The sequence below is a fragment of the Lissotriton helveticus genome, chromosome 4_1, assembly GCF_964261635.1.
Source record: "Lissotriton helveticus chromosome 4_1, aLisHel1.1, whole genome shotgun sequence".
Classification (NCBI taxonomy): domain Eukaryota; kingdom Metazoa; phylum Chordata; class Amphibia; order Caudata; family Salamandridae; genus Lissotriton; species Lissotriton helveticus.
The window spans coordinates 1137171762-1137194421 of record NC_136063.1 but is presented as its reverse complement, the minus strand read 5'-3'; the positions used below and the strand labels follow the sequence as shown (position 1 = coordinate 1137194421).

The following is a 22660-nucleotide window of genomic DNA, read 5'->3' as shown; positions in this document are numbered from 1 at the left end:
TGCCCAAAGCATTAGCAAATGCACAACATTAGCCCCTTCTCAAAGTAAAAACCAAGAGGCAAAGACAAGACCGGTTCATTTTAGGACAATTAACTTGCCACCGGAAGCTTCACCCTTTGTGGTCGTATTAGCGGGTGTACCACCACTGAAGGAGGGAAGAAGGGAAACCAATGTTGAGCTAAGAAACAAATGCGCCCAATGGCTACAGCTAAATAGACCCTTACCCCCACATATGTCTGGGGAAATTCTTGCAGTTAGAAGAGGAGAATGGATAGGTAGGAACACTAAAACAATAGCATGGGATGTTATAACCATCAATTTTAGGAACACAGCGGTGGTGAACTACATATGTAATGCACCCATTAGTGGAGTAAATACCCAAATCCACCCACTCCATCTTTCCTACTTCTACCCATTGGCACCTAGACAACATATCCCGAGAACCAGTTTTCCAACATACAGGGCTCATCTACAAACCCCTCAACAGATCTCTCAACAGTAGCAGTCACCTTGGCAAGGTCCTCCTGTAGTTGACCCTTTTTTATCCCAGTTTGCACACTGGAACAGGTTCTGTGCCCTTGACGAGGTAGATTGACTTACTTTCGAGGTAACTAGTGACCCACTGTTGGACTTGGAATGGGGGGAGAAGGAGCACATGCTGACTGCACCGCAAGCTATGCGCTCTAACCCTACCTCTGTGATAGTTCAGGGAAGAATTCAGCCAATATCTCCTATGCAGTTAAGTGAGAGCTTGGTATTACAAAATAATGGTAAAAACGATGGTAATCCCAATAAAGGGTCAATAAAAATTCTTAGCTGGATCCTTGCAGGTATTCACAGGAAACTTGGCTCGCCTGAATGGAATGACTTGGTAGAGGCGCACAAAATTTGTTTGTTCCAAGAGACCTGGAGCATTGAACCGCTCCATCGGGTAGGATTTGTAACCCATTTTGTGCCTGCTGTGAAAGCTACAAACGGGAAGGGACGTCCCTCGGGGGGTCTCCTCATCTGGGTAAGCATTTCCCTTAACTGCTGCATAACATCCAAGCAGGTTAATAGCCCAGACATATTAGGAATCTCTTTGAGAAACCCTAGTAGGGGCTTATCCCTTGTTTTATACAATGTCTATGCTAGAGGCACGAAAAATGGGTCTACGTCACTAGTAGTATCCAACCTTGAAGTACAACTCAGAGACCATGTGGAAGGGGATCATATCCTAGTAGCGGGCGATTTCAATTGTACCTATGAGCCACTCCCTATGGAGGATATCTCAGATCTAGGTGAGGATGACAGCAGATGGGGTATTCCAGCATTAACTATCCCCCCGATAAAAAGATGGACCCGCAGTGCAATCCAGCTAAATGCATTGACATTAGAGTTCGGTTTAAGAGCTACGAACGGCCGCACAATTTCAGACCGCCTCAGTGCTCCTACATTCAATCTAGTTGATCATACCTCAAGCATTGACTACATCCTGCTGGATATGAAACTCTGGGGATTGGTACAGGATATGGTAGTTTTACCGACTGTGGAGAGCGACCATAACTCACTCTCCCTATCTTTAACCAATCCTTGGTCTAGTAATGTATTCGTAGCCCTACCCAACCAAATACATAAAATCACTGTCTCTTCCTGTGGAATACGCCTAAAGTGGAACAAAATCTCTACCGATGCTGCCAAACTTTCTACCATAAATGAACTACTTATGGCCTCACAACTGGAATTGGGTACTACTAATCCGGCCTTGCTGGCTGAAAAGGCAACATCCATTTTTGAGACAACTGTTAAGTCTATAGGGGAAGTATTCCTGGAAAAGGGCACTGCTGGGAGGAACTTGCCACATTGTAAACCCAGGGGAAAGCATGATTGGTATACATCATCATGCAGACGGGCAAAGTCTCTTTTAATAAAGGCCGTTAAAGGCAAATCCCAACCCCTGATTTAGATGGCCAGGAAAGAGTATAAGAGAACATTGGCACATGCAAATAAAGAGTGGGAAGAGGAGTACTGGCGTACTCTCAAAGAGGCCAGCTTTAAAAGAGACCCAAAATGTTTCTGGGACACAATTAGAGCCAGAAATAGACCAGACAGTGATCTTATAACATGCAATATCTCAAGTCAGGCGTGGGTCAATCATTTTTCAAAGCTATACACTCGTCAAGATGGCCCTAATATTAGTGATGCTTCCATGGTTGCTGAAGGGTGGGAAAAGGCCTTAACTATGACCCAATTAGATTGGGAGACTCACTTCGATAAATTTGAGTTCACAATAAAAGAAGTGGAGTACGCCATAAGTACCATCAAGCCCCAAAAAGCGGCTGGTCCTGATGGCATTCCGGGGGATCTGTTGAGATCAGATATCCAGAATTGGGGAAAATGTATCCACTGTCTACTTGCTGCCATTTGTAGGGGTGCTTCGATTCCCTCATCTTGGAAAGGGGTGGAGGTTGTTCCCATTTTTAAAAAAGGTGCCAGAGACGATCCGTCTAATTATAGACCTATTAGTCTGCTGGACATTAGCCAAAAAGTAGTCGGTAAAGTCCTACTGGTCAGAATATTGGATTGGATAGATGAAAATAATATCCTTTCTGATTACCAGGCAGGATTTAGAGTGGGTACTGGTACAATTGAACAAGCGTTCAGGCTGATGATGGTGTATTGGAAAGTAGTGGTTATAGGCAAAGGCAGTCTTTATCTCGCGTTTATCGATCTAAAGACTGCCTTTGACCTTGTACCAAGGGAGACCCTTTGGAGAGTCCTGGCCGACATGGGGTTGCCACATTACATTCTTTCGTTACTTGTCAGGCTCCACGAAAATAGTTTTGCTCAGATAAGGTGGGCCCAGATGGGGAAAAAACTAGCTGTATCCCGGTCGAGAGAGGGGTCCGCCAGGGATGTGTGTTAGCTCCCACTCTCTTTTCCCTTTATATCAATGGGGTGGTTGAGCATCTTCGGAAACATCCCTCAGATGAACCATCCCTGGCTGGAGAGCGTATACCTACCCTTCTCTTTGCCGATGATACGCTTTTGATATCGAAAACCCCTGTAGGCCTCCAAAACCTTCTGAACAATTTTCAATCCTTTTGTTCTGAACGGGGCCTAGTAATTAATGCTAATAAGACAAAATACCTTGTTTTGAATCCCTCAAAAAAAACGGTATGCCCCCCCACTTTGAATGCAGAACCTCTAGAGAGGGTGGAAGTATTTGATTATCTAGGCATTCGTCTGTCCCATAAAATGCAATGGACTCCACATCTTGACAAAATGCTGCTTACCCACAAGAGAATAACAGGAGCTCTCCTGAAAGAACAACGCTCTTGTGTAATTAGACCCATAGCTGCTGTTCTTGAAATCTACACAGCCAAAGGGGTTAGTTCTGCTCTTTATGGGGCTGAGCTATGGGGCTCATGTATTACCAGCGATCTGCCGAGATCTGAGAGGAAATTCTGCAGGGCCATTATATCACTCCCGCAGGGTACTCCCATGGTCCCATTAATGCTTGATCTTGGATGCCGCTCCATCGATGACTTAGCAAAACTTCGGCCCCTTTTGCTATGGGCACGCCTGTGGCGAGTTCAGGAACTTGGCAAATATGCGCAAGGCCTCTCCGAAATTATGTCACTTCCAGGGTGGCATAAAATTAAATGGCTGAGGGATATGAAAACTTTGCTGTCTAACTTGGGTCTTAATGAAGCTTGGACAAATAGATCCTCTCCCTCTAAGGCAACATTAAAGAATCTTTATTGGAACTGGATCATGTCACAACGCAATACTAACGGCTCGCTGGGCAGACTCACTGAGGACTTTCTGAAATTTAAGGACCTACCAATACGGGAATTGTATCTGGACATTATCGAGAAACCTTTTGATAGGGCCCTTTATTTTAAATTTAGAGCAGGAACTCTCCCTCTGCATGCTTTTTCATCACGGTGGAAGCTGCCTGCACAAACGACAGAGTTTTGTCCAGCATGCACAGACAGACCAGAGACAGTGGCACATTTCATGTTTGAATGCGGAGAATATGCCTTACCGAGGAAGAAATGGCTTAAACATTTATGCCGTCAGTTGGGCACTAGGCGCTATGCGGAGGCAGTACGTATATTAACGTCCGATAGTTGCACTATGTATGCTTGCACTCTTGCTAAGTTTCTATCATGGGCCTGGTTCATTAGAGCTAAAAGGCTTAAATCAATAGTTTAATTTCTTTTTAAATAACTTAAGAAATGCTTCTTTTTATGAAAACTGAAACTTTTTTAAAATTGTCTGTAGATAAATTTGTTGTACTTTTGTTTTTTGCTCTTTTAAATGAATTCATGTATTTTAAATGAAGCTTTTATGATAATTTTTATCGAAATAAAGCCTTTTTGACTTGACTTTGACTTGAGTCAGCACAGTCTGCGAGGGATCAACGTGTCTAGAAGCAAAGCATAGCAGATGTAGCATTGCAGCTAGCAAGTCGAGTATTTTCAAGCTGACTGTCCCTAGAGAGATGGCAATACAGCAACAGTATTTGAAGAGCAAGGCTACTGTAAACAAACACTTTCGTGAATGCCAAATAAAACACGGCTTCCCTGCAAAATGGATGCAAAGAAAAAACAAGAAAAGCGGACATCAAAGGAAGGGTCGGAGAGAACGAGCATATGGGGTGTGAGCGATAACCAAAGTTAATTGTTGTGAGAGGGGAAGCAGGAAGTGAAGCAGAGCGCGCACTGGCGAAAGCAGTCTGCTGCTTTCAAGTCCGATGCCAGATGCCAGCTTCGCGCTTGAATGCCACACATGCACTGGCCATAAACCCCATTCCAAAGGTCTTTGGGAGCATTTTCTGCTGCCCCTTACTAAATATCTCACCAACAAGCATTGCTAAATCGATGCCTGAGGCTCGACCTAAAAAGATGAGATACCCATGAGGTATATTTGCATCTGATCAATGTCAGTGGTGATGGTTTCAATATCTCTTGGTCTGCCTTACAACCTGCAGAAATATTACTATTTAGTGGGCTGGTAATATGAGTTTTAAATGTTAAAAGCAGCAACAGAATTAGTTGGTGTTCGACCTGGCCCTCTAAGCCAGGTCACCCCAGATGTTTGCCTTCCTTCGCTGAACACAGCTATGTTGGCTTTTAGGACTCTGTGCACATTCCTCCTGCTAATCACTGGTAAACTGAGTGTGCTTTCCCTTTAAAACAGGGTAAAATTGGCCTACACCTGACTGGTACATTTAATTTACTTGTAAAACCCTAGTACATGGTACTAAATGTACCCACTGCCTGTAAATTAAATGCTACTAGTGGGCTGTAGCACTCATTGTGCCCCCCTGCCCCCCACTAAGGTAGCACTGCAAAACATATCTTACGTCTGCCACTAAATCTGTAGTATAATTTTTACCTAAACTGCATTCCAACCAGGCACAATAAGCCTTTTGCTAGGCCTAAGCATTCCTGTTTAATACTTATAAGTCACCCCTAAGGCAAGCCCTAATGGCACATAGGGCAGAGTGCAATTTATTTAAAAAGTAGCAAAGGTTTACTTCAGTTTTACATGCCCTGACAATGAGAATATCTTAAAGGCATGACTCACTGTCTCCCCTTTGTTACCCTAAACAGTTTTGAGCAAATATAGGAAAGAGTGAAGTTTAGACAAAGGGGACTTCCCTCACCTGCAGACTGGCACTGAAAATGTAAGTGGTACCTTCAAAACCTCTCATCAGAACACTCCTTGACCTGTGGAAGATTAAGAAGAAGAACTGCCCTGCTATTTGAAGATGGAAGATTGGACCTGCTTGACTTGAGCTCAGGCTCCATTGAGGTGACTCCAAGAGTTAGTTGACTGACCTCCTGTTTGAGCTACAGGGACAAGGCAACCTTCCAGGGGCCTCCCTGCAACTGCAAAGCTGACCAGCACCAACTGGGCCTGCCTGAGCCCTACTGCCGGCCTCTGCTGGAGTGAACTCTGATCCCTAATAGGTTCCCATCCAAGTCATGGACCCTTGGCTAGCATCAGAGTGTTCCCTCCTTATCTGAAACCACAAGTCCTGAGTCCCAGGTGAAGATTCTGAAGTTTTTGCCCACTCTGCGACTTTGAATGGACTCCTCATGTCACACGACAACCATCTGCAATGCCTGCCAACTTGAATCTCCTGCGATGACTTTCTCTTCATGTCCGCTCCTAGATCCAGCACCACGCAAAGAAACGATGGATGGAATGCTGAATGAATCAAACATTGAACCCCCACTCAAGAGGGCTGGGTTAAATTCATCGTTATTTTGCTCCCCATGCCATCCCAGTTTAGACACAGCGATATTCAAAACAGTCTTGACCCTGCTTTTCATGGGAACAGTCCAGTCGAATGGGCAAGCCAGGCCATGCTTTTAGCAGAAACAAGCATCCTAGTATCGGCTTAGGGGTATCACCCCTCGTCAGCCACGCTAGCTTCAATCCAGTGGCACAGTGTGCAAGGGACCCATGCCTGGGCATACCCATCCTACTTATGGAGAAAAGTGATATGCAAACAAATGATGGCTGGAAGGCTGAATTAATCTAAATCCATTGTTCCTTTGCTCACCATGCCACCTCAGCTTAGACCCAGCCATATACAAATCAGTCTTGATCCTGCTCCTCATGGAAACAGTCCAGTCCGAACTTGCTAAATTTAGTGCAATTCTGTTCAGGAGTTCGGGCTGTAGCCTTGTCTAAAGTTCCCTATGGAAATGAACATGGAGAAAATGGATTTTGGGACCCTCCTTTTTTCTCGGCCCCCACTTGATGATTCACCCCAAACCTTTCAAGACAGTAGCTTAACGGAGCGCCTCATTAGTTTTGAAAATGTTGCGAAGATTCATCAAAGGGCCCCAAAGATATTGTCAAGAACCCTATTTTTGTAGCCCCAGCATGCGTCTGCCTTGTTGGTTTGAGTGCAGGACACCTGAACATCGTTAGGCTGAGGAGGGGCGAGAGACCACCTGATGGGGAGTGGCCACAAATTTGTGCGTTTGGACCCCTGGAAGAAGGAGCCCTTGTAACCGGCACTGATGAAGCCATTTGAAGGCTGACACGCATCTGCCTAAGCGTTTCATGGACATCAGATACTTGTGCAAAACAAGAGCTGTTAAAGCCTTTTTAATCCTCGGAGCTGAGTCGTCCCTTTTTCCCTACCTGGGAGAAAGTTTTGGTGTCTATGTTTTGCCAGGAAGCAGGCGCTGGTTGACGACCGCCCTCTCGGTCTGGAGCAACGCTGAGAGCCTGTGATTTCTGGTAGCTGCATGAAACTGCAACGAGTCCCCCCCCATATTTTGGGGGAGAGGAGGCAACACTGTTTGCCTGAGAAGGAGACATAGGAAGGCAAAATCATTCCAAGTACATCTGGCGGCGTTGAGATCCTTAGCCAACCAGTTGGGACTTCACATGTTGTTAGGAGATTCCCCATCACTGAATGGGCTTCCTCTGAGGACTCCTAGCCCCAGCATGCATCCGCCTGGTTGGTTTGAGAGCAGGACATCTGAACATCGTTGGGCTGGTCAGGGGCATGAGACCATGTGATGGGGAGTGGTCACGATATTTAAATCCATGCGTTTGGTCCCCCTAGAAGAAGGAGCAATTCAAACCGGCACCGATGAAGCCATTTAAAGGCTGAAACGTGTCTGCCTAAGCGTTTCATGCACCTCACTTGCTCGCGCAAAACAAGTGCTCTAAAAGCCTTCATAATCCCCAGAGCTGTGTCGTCCCTTCTTTCCTCCCTGGGAGAAAGTTTTGGTGTCTATGTTTCGCCAGCAATCAGGCGCTGGCTGACAACCGCCCTCTCGGTCTGGAGCAACGCTGAGAGCCTGTGAACTCTGGTAGCTGAGTGAAACTACAACTCATCGCCTCACATACTTTGGGAGAGAGGAGGCAACACTGTTTGCCTGAGAAGGGGACATAGGAAGGCAAAATCATTCCAGGTACCTGTGGCGTCTTTAAGATCCCTAGCCAACCAGTTGGGACCTCACGTGTTGTTAGGAGATGCCCCGTCACTGAATGGGCTTCCTCTGAGGACTCTCAGCCCCAGCATGCATCTGCCTGGTTGGTTTGAGCACAGGACACATGAACATCATTGGGGTGAGGGACCACCTGATGGGGAGTGGCCACGGTATTTAAATCTGTGAATTTGGCCCCCCTGGAAGAGGGAGCCATTGAAACCGGCACAAATGAAGCCATTTGAAGGCTGAAACACGTCTGCGTAAGCGTTTCATGGACCTCACTTACTTGCGCAAAACAAGAGCTATTAAAGCCTTTTTAATCCCCAGAGCGGTGTCGTCCATTTTTCCCTAGCTGGGAGAAAGTTTTGGTGTCTATGATTCTGCAGGAAGCAGGCACTGGCTGACCACCGCCCTCTCGGTCTGGACCAACGGTGAGAGCCTGTGAACTCTGGTAGCTGCATGAAACTGCAACACGTTGCCCTCCATACTTTGGGAGCGAGGAGGCAACACTGTTTGTCTGAGAAGGGGACATAGGAAGGCAAAACCATTCCAGGTACCTGTGGCGGCGTTGGGATCCTTAGCCAACCAGTTGGGACTTAACATGTTGTTAGGAGATGCCCCATCACTGAATGGGTTTCCTCCGAGTACTCCCAGCCCCAGCATGCATCTGCCTGGTTGGTTTGAGCACAGGACACCTGAACATCGTTGGGCTGAGGAGGGGCGAGGGACCACCTGATTGGGAGTGGCCACGATATTTAAATCTGTGAATTTGGCCCCCCTGGAAGAAGGAGCCATTGAAACCGGCACTGATGAAGCCATTTGAAGGCTGAAATGCGTTTGCCTAAGCGTTTCATGGACCTCACTTACTTGTGCCAAACAAGAGCTATTAAAGCCTTTTTAATCCCCGGAGCTGTGTCGCCCCTTTTTCCCTACCTGGGAGAAAGTTTTGGTGTCTATGTTTCGCCAGCAAGCAGGCGCTGGCTGACGACCTCCCTCTCGGTCTGGAGCAATGCTGAGAGCCTGTGAACTCTGGTAGCTGCATGAAACTGCAACGCGTGGCCCCCCATTGCCTGAGAAGGGGACATAGGAAGGCATAATCATTCCAGGTACCTCTGGTGGCTTTGGGATCCCTAGCCAACCAGTTGGGACTTCACATGTTGTTAGGAGATGCCTCGTCACTGAAAGGGCTTCCTCTGAGTACTCCTAGCCCCAGCATGCACCTGCCTGGTTGGTTTGAGCGCAGGACACCTGAACATCGTTGGGCTGAGGAGGGGCGAGAGACCACCTGGTGGGGAGTGCCACGATATTTAAATCTGTGCGTTTGGCCCCCCTGGAAGAGGAGTCATTGAAACCAGCACTGATGAAGCCATGTGAAGGCTGAAACGCATCTTCCTAAGCGTTTCTTGAACCTCACTTTTCCTGCACTCCGCGTTAAGCGGAGATCACTGAGTTCCAAAAAACTCCACTTCGCATTGTGTAGCAGAGTTTTTTACCTCATTAGCGATCGTCAACATCAAGTTGGCGAGCGCGAGCTTGGAAAATCAACATCCCGGCAAGATTTCTCAATGCAGGGGGCAACAGGTTTCTCTTGCAAGTGGTTGCGAATGCTTGTGACAGCTCCCGTTGAGAAACTGCCCGTTCCCGTTAAGAAAGCTGGCGCTCGAGTAAAAATTTACTTGAGCGGCACAAAAGGAAAGCAGGGACCACTTGCACTGTGCATGGTGCCGTTCGCAATGATTGCACAGTGCGGACAAGCATCCGGCACTGTCCAATCACTGCAAACAGCATTTTCTTATCATACTCCGCCACTCGCATAGCTCTGCGTAGTGCGGTGGAGATTTGTTTGCAGTTCGCATAGTGCCGCATAGTGCAACTCCGCAAACTCCGTACAGGTTTAGTGCAGAGGCATTAGGTAAGAAATAAAGCAAAGATATATCAAACAATGTTGCTATCATAATACTTCATAATAAAAGCAACAGAAAATAGTGGCCAACAATTATTACAACATGCAAAAAGTGTGCAAATGCACACTGCACGCTTGGTTATTACAACCATTTTCAAATGGTTTAAAACATTGAAAAAAAATAGCAATACTCCACAAGAATTGACAACAAATATAACTGTGAATTAGGAAACCCTTCCCATGATGTACATGGTTAATAAACAATGTATGCTTTTTCATTAAAGTGTACAGAAAAGTGATGCATGGAATGTTTGAATTAATCTCATTCATTGGTAATTCTTGGGCCGCATCCCAATCCATCATTATTTTCCATACCATGCTACTTAAGTTTGGATCAAACCATATGCAAATCAGTCTTGACTCTGCTCCAATGAGAACAGGCTAAGTTCTCCCTGAACCGGAACCAAGCAACCCAGGAGTGGTTTTCCCCTGGTTAGGGCTCATCAAATAGGTATAGCTCTGTTCCTATGACACAGTGTATGTCCAGACATGGTTTCAGTGACACTGTGCCACTGGAACAAAGCTTACCTGAATTCGAAATCTTGTGGGCATTCCCATATTGAGTAACGACGACCTTTCTGCATTTTAAATAAGGATAATCCTGCTTCTTTTCTTTGTTGGAATTTCCCACACACCAGGATTCTCAATTCATCTTCCAACCTCTCCAGATTCTGTGTGTGTGACATCATCAGACATTGCCAAGGAGCACAAATAGAAACATAACAAGCAGATGGTTGCTGATAGTGTCATAAGGGCTCCATTAGTGCTGCCTAGGAAACTGAGGCTGAGAGTTCTAGATCTCTGGTGCAGTGGTCACTTTCCTTGGAGACTTGGAAGGAGGCAGTTGGAGCTGTGTTAGCTTGTGAGAGCTGCAATTTCTTTAAACACTGACATTTATTATTGAGCTTGAATACTACTACAACTGGTAAGGTCATTTATGTGTTAGAATGCTTGACTGAGGGTCTTATTTAGAGGTTTGTGGATGGGATACTCAGTCAAAATGTGACAGATACTTCTTCCCCTATGTTACAAGTGCTTTAGATTATAATACACTTGGAATTTGATGGATGGGATATCTGTGATGTTTTGAATCTAAAACATTGTGTTAATATTAAACTTTAATAGAATATAGACATTGTTCTACCTCCAAAGGCCTGTGTATTTAAAGAATCCATGTGCACTTACATAAACACACACACATACTGGGGACAAATGATGAAAATTTACGTTAAAGTTCAGGTACTAGTGTTTATGCATTAGGGGAATAGATGTGAGGTAATGTGGTTTTAGGTTAGAGGTTTAGGGGATAATAGTTAAGATTTTGAGGTACAGATTTAAGTGTTAAGGGTTTTGGGTATAATGTTAAGGAGTGAAAAGGTTAGGAGTGACGGTTATGACGGTTATAAGCGCTAGGGTTTATTATTGTGGGATATACGGTATTAGGATTGACACTTTTGGGTTTAGGGTTAATGGATTAAGGAAACAGCGATTAACACATTGAGTATAAGGTATAGGGCCTAAGGGGATGGCTTAAGTATTTCAGGAATCTTTTTAAGGTTATGGTGAAGAGGGTAAAAAGTGTAGGTTTATGATTAAAGAAACCCTGATATTACATCTCTTTAATAATATAGAGGAACATGTTTTACATATGAGTTATGCTAATGAGTATTTTTTTATATTTTATTAATCTGTATGAAAAATATGCAGGTTAACTTTTCATACTAACATTGCACTCGATTTATTTCAATGGAACACACATGACTTTCCAGCCATCTATTTATCAGTAAACAACGTGAATTATCTAGGTACACAAACACATACACTCAAACACACACCTCTTGAGTATGTAGTTTTATTGTTATCCATAATAGTTCCTACGACAATCATAGATCTCTCTCTGATCCTCTTCTTTCTTAGCTTTAAACTAAGTACCCATAGAATTTTGTTCACTAAGCACCAGTTTAGATGATTTCTCATTTCAAAAAGATTATTATTTATGTTTACATGTTTAATTTGTTTATGATTAGTTGTGTTTGCTTGTATATTTTCAAAACATCTATAAATGTGGTAATTGAGCGTGAAGTGTTTTAATTGATAGGGGATGAAGTCTGTACATATTACGACATACCTAATTTGTAAATTTCTTTCATTGACAAACATTCCCTTAGTGGTTCAGAGTTGATGTTTTGAAGTGAAAAATACTTTTGTTGATTTATTGTCCTCAAAATGTTACAGGCATCTCTAGTTTTTGCTTAGCTATTTCGTTTTCTGGTAACTTTTGCTTGTTGCTGCACTGTTGGGCTGGTATTGTTGTTATTAAACTCTGCTCTTCCTTCTGTATGTTCATGTGAGTCTTGTGTTTGAGGTCTGTCAGGCTGTACACCTGTGTTATGAACCTGTGCATTGGTAAGGTATAGGAGAAAAACGTATAGGCTGTGGGGAAAAGAAGAAAGATTACTTGTGTTCTGTTCAAACACTATTTACCATCTAGAGATATCTAATATATGTTGACGTTAGGTTTGGGCTTGTCGACCTATCAAATAGGAAAAGGTGAGATACCTATGAGGTATATTTGCATCCAATCAATGTCAGTGGTGATGGTTTCAATATCTCTTGGTCAGCCTTACAACCTGCAGAAATATTACTATTTAGTGGGCTGGTAATATGAGTTCTAAATGTTGAAAGCAGCAACAGAATGAGTTGGTGTTCGAACTTGCCCTCTAAGCCAGGTCACCCCAGATTTTTGCCTTCTTTCGCTGAACCCAGTTATGTTGGCTTTTAGGACTCTGTGCAAATTGCTCCTGATAATCACTGGTAAACTGATTGTGCTTTCCCATTAAAGCAGAGTAAAATTGACCTACACCTGACTGGTACATTTAATTTACTTGTAAAACCCTAGTACATGGCACTAAATGTACCCACTGCCTGCAAATTAAATGCTACTAGTGGGCTGCAGCACTCATTGTGCCCCCTCTCCCTAACTAAGGTAGCACTGCAAAACATATCTTACTTCTGCCACTAAATCTGTAGTGCAGTTTTTAACTAAACTGCCATTTCAACCAGGCACAACATGCCTTTTGCTAGGCCTAAGCATTCTTGTTTAATACTTGTAAGTCACCCCTAAGGCAAGCCCTAATAGTTCATATGGCAGGGTGCAGTGTATTTAAAAAGTAGCAAAGGTTTACTTCAGTTTTACATGCCCTGACAATGAGAATATCTTAAAGGCATGATTCCCTGTCTCCCCTTTGTCACCCTGGACAGTTTTGAGCCAAATATAGGAAAGAGTGAAATTTAGACAAATGGGACGTCCCTCACCTGCAGACTGGCACTGAAAATAAAAGTGGTACCTTCAAAACCTCTCATCAGAACATTCCTTGACCTGTGTAAGATTAGGAAGAAGAACTGTCCTGCATTTGAAGATGGAAGATTGGACCTGCTTGACTTGGGCTCAGGCTCCATGGAAGTGACTCCAAGAGTTAGTTGACTGACCTCCTGTTTGAGCTAAAGGGACAAGGCATGCTTCCAGGAGCCTCCCTGCAACTGAAAAGCTGACCAGCAGCAACTGGGCCTGCCTGAGCCCTTCTGCCGGCCTCTGCTGGAGTGAACTCTGATCCCCAATAGGTGCCCATCCAATTCATGGACCCTTGGCTAGCATTAGAGTGTTCCCTTCTTGTCTGAAACCGCAAGCCCTGAGTCCCAGGTGAAGATTCTGAAGTTTTTGGCTACTGTGCGACTGCGAATGGACTCCTCATGTCACCCGACAACCATCTGCAATGCCTGCCAGCGTGAATCTCCTGCGACTACCTGCTCTTCATGTCCGCTCCTAGATCCAGCACCACGCAAACAAATGATGGATGGACTGCTGAATGAATCAACCATTGACACCCACTCAAGAGATCTGGGTTAAATTTAGCGATATTTTGCTCCCAATGCCATCCCACTTTAGACACAGCCATATGCAAAAAAGTCTTGACCCTGCTTATCATGGTAACAGTCTAGACCAAACTGAAAAGCCAGGCCATCCTTGGACCAGACACAAGCATCCTGGGACCGATTTTGGAGTATCACCCCTCATCAGCCATGCTAGCTTTAATCCAGTGCGACAGTGAGCAAGGGACCCATGTCTGGGCATACCCGTCCCACTTAGGGTGAAAAGTGCTATGCAAACAAATGATGACAGGAATGCTGAATTAATCAAACATTCATCCCCAGTCAAGAGATCTGGGTTAAATCCATTGTTCCTTTGCTCACCATACCACCCTAGCTTAGACCCAACCATATACAAATCAGTCTTGATCCTGCTCCTCATGGAAACAGTCCAGCCCGAACTGTCAAGCAAGTCCTGCTCTGGACCAGAAGCAAGCATCCTAGGACCGGTTTCGGGGCATCACCCCTCATCAGCCAAGCTAGCTTGAATCCAGTGGCACAGCCAGCAAGGAACACACATCTGAGCTTACTCATCCCACTTAACGTGAAAAGTTCAGAGCAAACAAATGATGGACGGAATGCTGAATGAATCAAATGTTGACCCCCAGTCAAGTGATCTGGGTTATAGCCATCGTTATTGTGCTCACTATGTCATCCCAGTTTAGACCAAGCCAAATGCAAAACAGTCTTGAACCTGCGTCTCATGGTAACAGTCTAGACCGAACTGAAAAGCCAGGCCATCCTTAGACCAGACACAAGCATCCTAGGACCGATTTCGGAGTATCACCACTCATCAGCCATGGTAGCTTCAATCCAGTGCAACAGTGAGCAAGGGACCCATGTCAGGGCATACCCATCTCCCTTAGGGTGAAAAGTGCTATGCAAACAAATGATGGAAGGAATGCTGAATGACCCAAACATTCATCCCCAGTTAAGAAATATGGGTTAAACCCATTGCTCTTTTGCTCTCCATGTCATGCCAGTTTAGACCCAGCCATATACAAATCAGTGTTGATCCTGCTTCTCATGGGAACGGTCCAGCCTGTACTGTCAAGCAAGGCCTTCCTTGGACCAGAAAAAAGTATCAAAGGACCAATTTCGGAGCATCACCCGTCATCAGCTAGGCTAGCTTAAATCCAGTGGCACAGTCAGTAAAGGACACACATCTAGGCTTACTCATCCCACTTACGGCAAAAGTGCTCAGCAAACAAATGATGGACGGAGAGCTGAATGAATCAAACATTCACTCCCAGTCAAGATAACCAGCACCAGCACAGTAGACTGCAATGACTGCCAAAGAGAATCTCTAGCAACATCAATAGATTTGGGATTTGTCTTGCGTTGTGTTATCACTTTGTTACTTTGTTTGCATGCTGCATAAGTACTATGCACATTAACCCTATCTTAAGCATAAGTGATCTTGTGCCAAAGCACCGGAGGGTAAGCACAGGTTTACTTAGTGACTTTTGTGGTTAACCAGACAAGGATTATGTTTATTACTTGAGTGATGCTTCCACCCCTCTCACCCAGTTTCTAACGCTTGGTCAGTTTAAATTAATTGTTTATGAATGAAGCCAAAGCAGAGTTATCAGTACATGCCTGGAAGGTCTCTCAGGTGCAAGGAATTCTTTTAAATGAGCCCACATGGATGACCTCAGAATGAATCTATCCTTTGTGGCAGAGGGGCCAGTGACGCAGGGTTTTCAATTATCTCTATCCAGACCTTTTCAAATGATTGTCGCTAATGGTGCTTAAATCAGACATTTTAACATAACACTCTTAGGCTAAACAAGACCATAGGAATTTCATGTGCACCTTGCAAAAAAAAGTTATTGCAACAAAGTGCCATCATCAATTGTATATTTTCCCCAAAATAATTTAGCCATAAAGGACACTTTACAGTTCTTCAAATTTAAGTTGAACCACAAAGTACCATCACCCTTTACATGTTGTTTTGTTCCTATTAGCGGAATAATATTTATAGTGAAATTATCCGTTTAACCCACTAATACATTTTGAAGCTGATTATTGACTTAGATCTCTTGCAATTTCTCATGCATCAACTAAACATTTCGGACTAGCGATCATTTAACACAACTGCCATGTTTTGCACGCAGGGGTCCTAGGTAGAATCAAATAGATGATGAGATGGAAGCTTGAGTTGTCTATGATCAGGGCTGGACTGAGAACCAAAACAAGACCCGGCAAAGTGCTCGGCGGACGGCCTGGGGGGTTAGGGGTGCGACCTAGCTGTTTGCCAGTGCCGGTTTCAGACGATTTTGTTACAGGGTCCGATATTATAGCTGTGCTGCAAAAACGGCCCTGTAACAAAAACAACACCCCACAGGCCAAAAACCATCCCTCACACTGACGGCCCACCGGGGAAAAACCTAGTGCCCGCTACGCCCAGTCTGGCCCTGTCTATGATGCATCTCAGAACACTGAGGCAAAAGCCATTGCCTTACTCATTGATAAGCCTGATATTTTGCCTCCCACCACACCTCTCTTTAAATCTTTCTCCTGCCAAAATATAAAAACATTATTCCTGGCCTCTGGCTACCCTACCACATTTCTCTCTAGAGCTTTCCTTTCCTTCCTTGCTCAAAGTTGTGCTCTCTGCTCTTCATCCAATGCTGACAGGCTCTCTGAGAGCCATGGCAGGATAACCTGGAACTGATTTATCAGTTTGCAACAGTATGAAACAACTTTTTTCTCCCAGTTTTTCTGTCATAGCAATAACAGGACTTGGAATTCAGTATTCATGCTAATGGCTCTCCCTTATAGTCATACATAGCAAAATATTAATGGCTGGTGAACAAGTCACATAACAGACTAGATATTTCACAGAGTCAGGTCAGCGGTAAAATGTTTGAGTCTGATGCGCAAGGCACAAATATTTATTTATAAAGTTTTGTATAGCGCCAACGTGACCCTTACAGGTATCGGAGCGCTTCACAATTTTGGGTAAGAGGGATACAGTAGTGGGAGGCAAAATAATCATTACATAATTATGCAAGACACGTGCAGGACTCCTGTAGGTGTTGGAACTCATCACATATGGGTACAGTAATGGGTGAGGAACATTCGAACATATGTATGTACAGTGCATGTTAACAATGTTGTTCACGATGTGTGGGAGTAGCTTCTGAATGTAAGTCTGAATTTATTTTTCCACTCACGCAAGACCTTGAATCCTAATGTTGCAGCAAGATGGGCTTTCCAGATCTCCTTGCTCTAAAGCTTTTTACCCTTTGATAACACTCCAGATTGTGCCGACTTCATCATTTATTGGTTAAAGAAACTTTTGGAGGAACTCGTGTGATATTTGACTTATATGATTGATTATCCAGCCAACAGTTGTTAGCCCAGCTGTTTAGTTTGTTGCCCACTACTAAGTTTGATTTAATCCGTGTTAAGCACTGAATAAGAAACAGACTCAAAAGAAGCCAAAAGGCCTAAAAGAATCAGGAATCCAACAGATGGAGGGCATCCAACAGGGACGTCAAGGCTTAATCAGAGGAGTGCATTGGTCTAAAACCTGATTGTTGCGGGCTGAGCAATTATTTTCCAAATAACTTGATAACTGATTATTAGCCAGGCTTTGCATCAGTTTGGTGGCAAACGATAAAAATGATACAGGTCGGTAATTGAGCTAAACTTTAATTATGCTCCAAAGACAGCAGTATTTTCCCACCCATTAGGTACCTGGCCTGATACATTCATTCTGTAAGTTAATTCAAATAATTTCACAAACTGTGTGAATGATCTTCATCTTACAGATATCCCGAAGAGATCTTGATAATATCTCTTTCAGCTGCTCAATTAGCTCTTCCTATTTTATAGGCTTAAAACGCATAAAAGTGTTTCCTTGAGAAGTAGAGTCCAGTTAATATGTTATTGAGGGGTCTGCAGAGGGTGAGCTAATTTCTAAAATGCTTCCTGCTAAAAAGTGATAGAGTTGGTTGTATAAAGTGTAGGAGGGCAGAGACTTACATCTTTCACAGTGAGTGGGCCAAACTCTCTAACAATCTCCAAAATCTGTCTAGTCGAGAGGTGAACTGATTACTCTGAGCACAAAGTGAGTCGAATGATTTGTTTTAATGGCTATTTTATAGGTTTTAAAATCTGGAAATGGCATTCTTATTAGGGTTTGAGTTAAAACCTTTCCTCCAGTGTCTTTAGACTTTCTTACATGCTTTCTAGCAACATCAATTTGCTATTGATACACACTTCATACAACTTTCAAGAGGACAACAGAATCAAGACCAGTCGGCACTACAATGTCTTAATCTGCCTTAAACAGATGCATCAGGTGGATGATTGAACAAGGGAGGGTTGAAATTTGCAGGTTTGAGCCACACTCGACAGGAGTTTCCAAGGCACTAAAAGCCCTGGTAGTGGGAGCTAGATTGGACAACATTTTCAAGGATGTCAAGTGGTGTGGGTATTCTGCTTTTAAGTGGTTATATTTTAAAGCTATGCAGTACAGTCGGTGGTGAGTACGCTTTAAACTATGCATAATCCTTCCCTACAGTCTTGACAAAAACTGAGATTTTCATAGACATTGCAGAAAGAAGCTAGGATAATTACCATTCTTTTCTTAAGATGATGAGACAAATAGTTCCTTAATGGATTTCCACCTTTTACTGAATGGTTTCAAAGTATGACTTGGGGATTCAATGAAAGCAACAGGTCGCTGTGACAGTCATGGCTACATGGATGATGCTAGAGCAAATAAAATTGGCATGACATGCTGCTGTTTTAAGGCTTCTGGTAGGCATCAGACTGGATCCAGATATTTAAAAGCAGCAGTACTCTTGTATACCAGTAGATGACGTTGTGCAACTCCGTGCTGACGTTGTTCCACTCCAGAAGACTTGGGTGTAAATAACCACCATCCAGGCGTGCTGATGTCAGTTCCTTTGTATACATGCTTTTTGAGGCGGAAACAGAGCTTACTCCTCCTCTCTTTGACGACTATTTTTCTCCCAAAACATTCTTTTTCAGAGTCCCAGGGACAATATGTCACCTACCAAAACAACAGGGCTTAAACATTTCAGGGAATGTTGAAAAACAATGTCTGTGACAGATCCCTATGAACTATGTCTGTGGTGCCTAGGGTCTGAGGAGGTCCTTGACCTGACCCTACCTACAACAGAGGTGATAACTAACATCTTGACGAACAAGTTACTTACATTCCATAACGCTTTAGTTGGTAGAGACTCTATCTAGACGCTGATTCTTTATATGAGAATATTCCCTAGTGTCAGACTGCATCCTGAATCATTTTTTGCAATTTCCCCTTGCATGCTAGTAGTTGGCATCGTTTGGCACTGCATCGTATTGTTGGCGTTGTCAGCAGCAGATGTGACATTCGCGGTGCCAACATAGGCCCCGCCCCAGGGAGCAAACCTCCGTTCATAACAGTCTTTTTTTATTTTTAAAACTTGCAATTTATTATGATATGAGCTTTGCAAAAGGAAGAAACGAAAAGAAGATTTGTACAAAGAATGTGTTTGTATTGTGGTAAATGTGGATATTATCTAAAATATTGTCACAGTAAACATAGAATTTTCAAGAGTCAAATACAGATGCCTTCAGTTAGAAAGGTTACAACCAGTGGAAAACTGAGCGCCTCGACAATAAATGGTGCTGCCTTGTTGAGTGAAGATAAGCCGTTTGTCACAAAATAGGCAGCTAATACTATGTAGTGATTGATTACTCATGTAGCAGTTCCTAACAAAATTATTTTATCCAATGAACAAGGTGAATTGGTTTCAGGACTTCAGGTCAGGTTTAGGTGTCTCAGGGAATTATATGGTTATCAAGTTTGGACAATCATTAGAGATACCTTTGATCACTAAGAATGTTCCCTCACAGGTTAGGACAGTGGATGGTTCAGCATTGCCTTCAATGTTAATATATGGACACAATCTTTGTGGTGGGTTTTGCAAGTCACTATGAATAAAATAGTTTTGATCTGATTGATGCCCCTCATTAGGTCGAGCCTAGCTATTACGTAAGCAATCGCAATGCGAGATTATAGTAAGGGGAAAAGAAAAGTCTACCAAAGACCTCTGGAATGCGGTTTATGGCCAGTGCATGTGAGGCATTAAAGTGCGAAGCAGGCATCTGGCATTGACTTAAAAGCAGCAGACTGCTTTCGCCAGCGTGCGCTTGGCCTCACTTCCTGCTCCCCCTCTTACAGCAATTAACTTTCGCTCACTCACACCCCATATGTTCGTTTCCGCACACCCTTCCTTTGATGTCCGCTTCTCTTGTTTTCTCCTCCCTACCCCTCTCTCTCCACCCTCCAACTCTACCCTCCACCCTCCAACTCCACCCTCCAAATCCAACTCCAACCTCCACCTGCAACCTCCAACTCCACCCTCCAACTCCACCCTCCAACTCCTCCTTCCAACTCCTACTCCACCCTCCAACTCCAACTCCACCCTCCAACTCCACACTCCAACTCCAACTCCACCCTCCACCCTCCAACTCCAACTCCACCCTCCAACTCTAACTCCACCTCCACCCTCCAACTCCACCCTCCAACTCCACCCTTCAACTCCAACTCCACCCTCCAACTCCACCCTCCAACTCCACCCTCCAACTCCAACTCCATCCTCCAACTCCAGCCTCCAACTCCTACTCCACACTCCACCCTCCAACTCCACCCTCCAACTCCAACTCCACCCTCCAACTTCAACTCCACCATACACCCTTCAACTCCACCCTCCAACTCCACCCTCCAACTCCACCTCCACCCTCCAACTCTACCCTCCAACCTCAACTCCACCCTCTAACTCCACCCTCCAACTCCAACCCCACCCTCCAACTCCACCCTCAAATCCTCCCTCCAACTCCTACTCCAGCCTCTACCATTCAACTCCACCCTCCAACTCAAACCTCCAACTCCACCCTCCAACTCTAACTCCACCCTCCAACTCCACACTCCAACTCCAACTTCACCCTCCAACTCCAAAACCACCCTCCAACTCCAACTCCACCCTCCAACTCCACCCTCCAACTCCAACTCCAACTTGACCCTCCAACTCCAACTCCACCCTCCAACTCCACCCTCCAACTCCACCCTCCAACTCCAACTTACCCTCCAACTCCAACCTCCAACTCCACCCTCCAACTCCAACTCCAACCTCCAACTCCACCCTCCACCCTCCACCCTTTAACTCCATCCTCCAACTCCAACCTCCAACTCCAACTCCACCCTCCAACTCCAAACCTACAACTCCAACTGCACCCTCCAACTCCAATTTCACCCTCCAAATCCACCCTCCAACTCCAACTCCACCCTCCAACTCCACCCTCCAACTCCACCCTCCAACTCCACCCTTCAACTCCACCCTCCAACTCCACCCTCCAACTCCACCCTCCAAACCCAACTCCACCCTCCAACTCCACCCTCCAACTCCACACTCCAACTTCAACTCCACCCTCCAACTCCACCCACCAACTCCAACTCCACCCTCCAACTCCATCTCCACCCTCCAACTCCACCCTCCAACTCCAACTCCACCCTCCAACTCTACCCTCCACCCTTAAATTCCACCCTCCAACTCTACCCTCCAACTCCACCCTCCAACTCCAACTCCACCTTCCAACTCCACCCTCCAACTCTACCCTCCAACTCTACCCTCCAACTCCACCCTCCAACTCCAACTCGAACTCCACCCTCCAACTCCACCCGACAACTCCAACGCCACCCTCCAACTCCAACTGCACCCTTCAACTCCAACCTTCAACTCCAGCCTCCACCTCCACCCTCCAACTCCACCCTCCAACTACACCCTCCAACTATACCCTCCAACTCCAACTCCAACCTCTAACAGCAACCTCCATCCTCCAACCCACCCTCCACACTCCAACTCCACCCTCCAACTCCAACCTCCAACTCCAACTCCAACCTCCAACTGCAACCTCCATCTTCCAACCCACCCTCCACACTCCAACTCCACCCTCCAACTCCACCCTCCAACTCCACCCTCCAACTCCAACTCCATGCTCCAACTCAACTCCACCCTCCAACTCCACCCTCCAACTCCAACTCCACCCTCCAACTCCACCCTCCAACTCCAACTCCACCCTCCAACTCCACCCTCCAACTCCACCTTCCAACTACAACTCCACCCTCCAACTCCACCCTCCAACTCCACCCTCCAACTCCAACTCCACCCTCCAAATCCAACTCCACCATCCACCCTTCAACTCCACCCTCCAATTCCAACCTCCAACTCCAACTCCACCCTCCAACTCCAACTCCACCCTCTAACTTCACCCTCCAACTCCAACTCCACCCTCCAACTCCACACTCCAACTCCACACTCCAACCTCAACTCCACAACCCAACTCCACCCTCCAACTCCACCCTCCAACTCCAACTCGACCCTCCACCGTTCAACTCCACCCTCCAACTCCACCCTCCAACTCCAACTCCACCCTCCAACTCCAACTCCACCCTCAACTCCAACTCCACCCTCCAACTCCACCTCCCAACTCCACCCTCCAACTCTACCCCCCAACTCCACCCTCCAACTCAACCCTCCTACTCGAACTCCACCCTCCAACTCCACTCTCCAACTCCACTCTCCATCTCCGCCCTCCAACCTCAACTCCACCCTCCATCTCCAACCTCCAACTCCAACTCCACCCTCCAACTCCACCCTCCAACTTCACCCTCCAACTCCACCCTCCAACTCCAACTCCACCCTCCACCATTCAACTCCACCCTCCAACTCCACCCTCCAACTCCAACTCCACCCTCCAATTCCAACACCACCCTCCAACTCCAACTCCACCC

General features: G+C 45.3%; 1 protein-coding gene across 1 annotated transcript in view; it reads left to right on the top strand.

Moving 5' to 3' along the window:
- The first annotated feature begins 10737 nt into the window (after positions 1-10737).
- LOC144827452 (uncharacterized) overlaps positions 10738-22660 on the top strand; it is an 85968-nt gene continuing 74045 nt past the window's right edge. The window contains exon 1 of the mRNA XM_078685758.1: positions 10738-10840. The gene's annotated coding sequence lies outside the window, so the exon portion shown is untranslated. The remainder of the gene's footprint in view (positions 10841-22660) is intronic.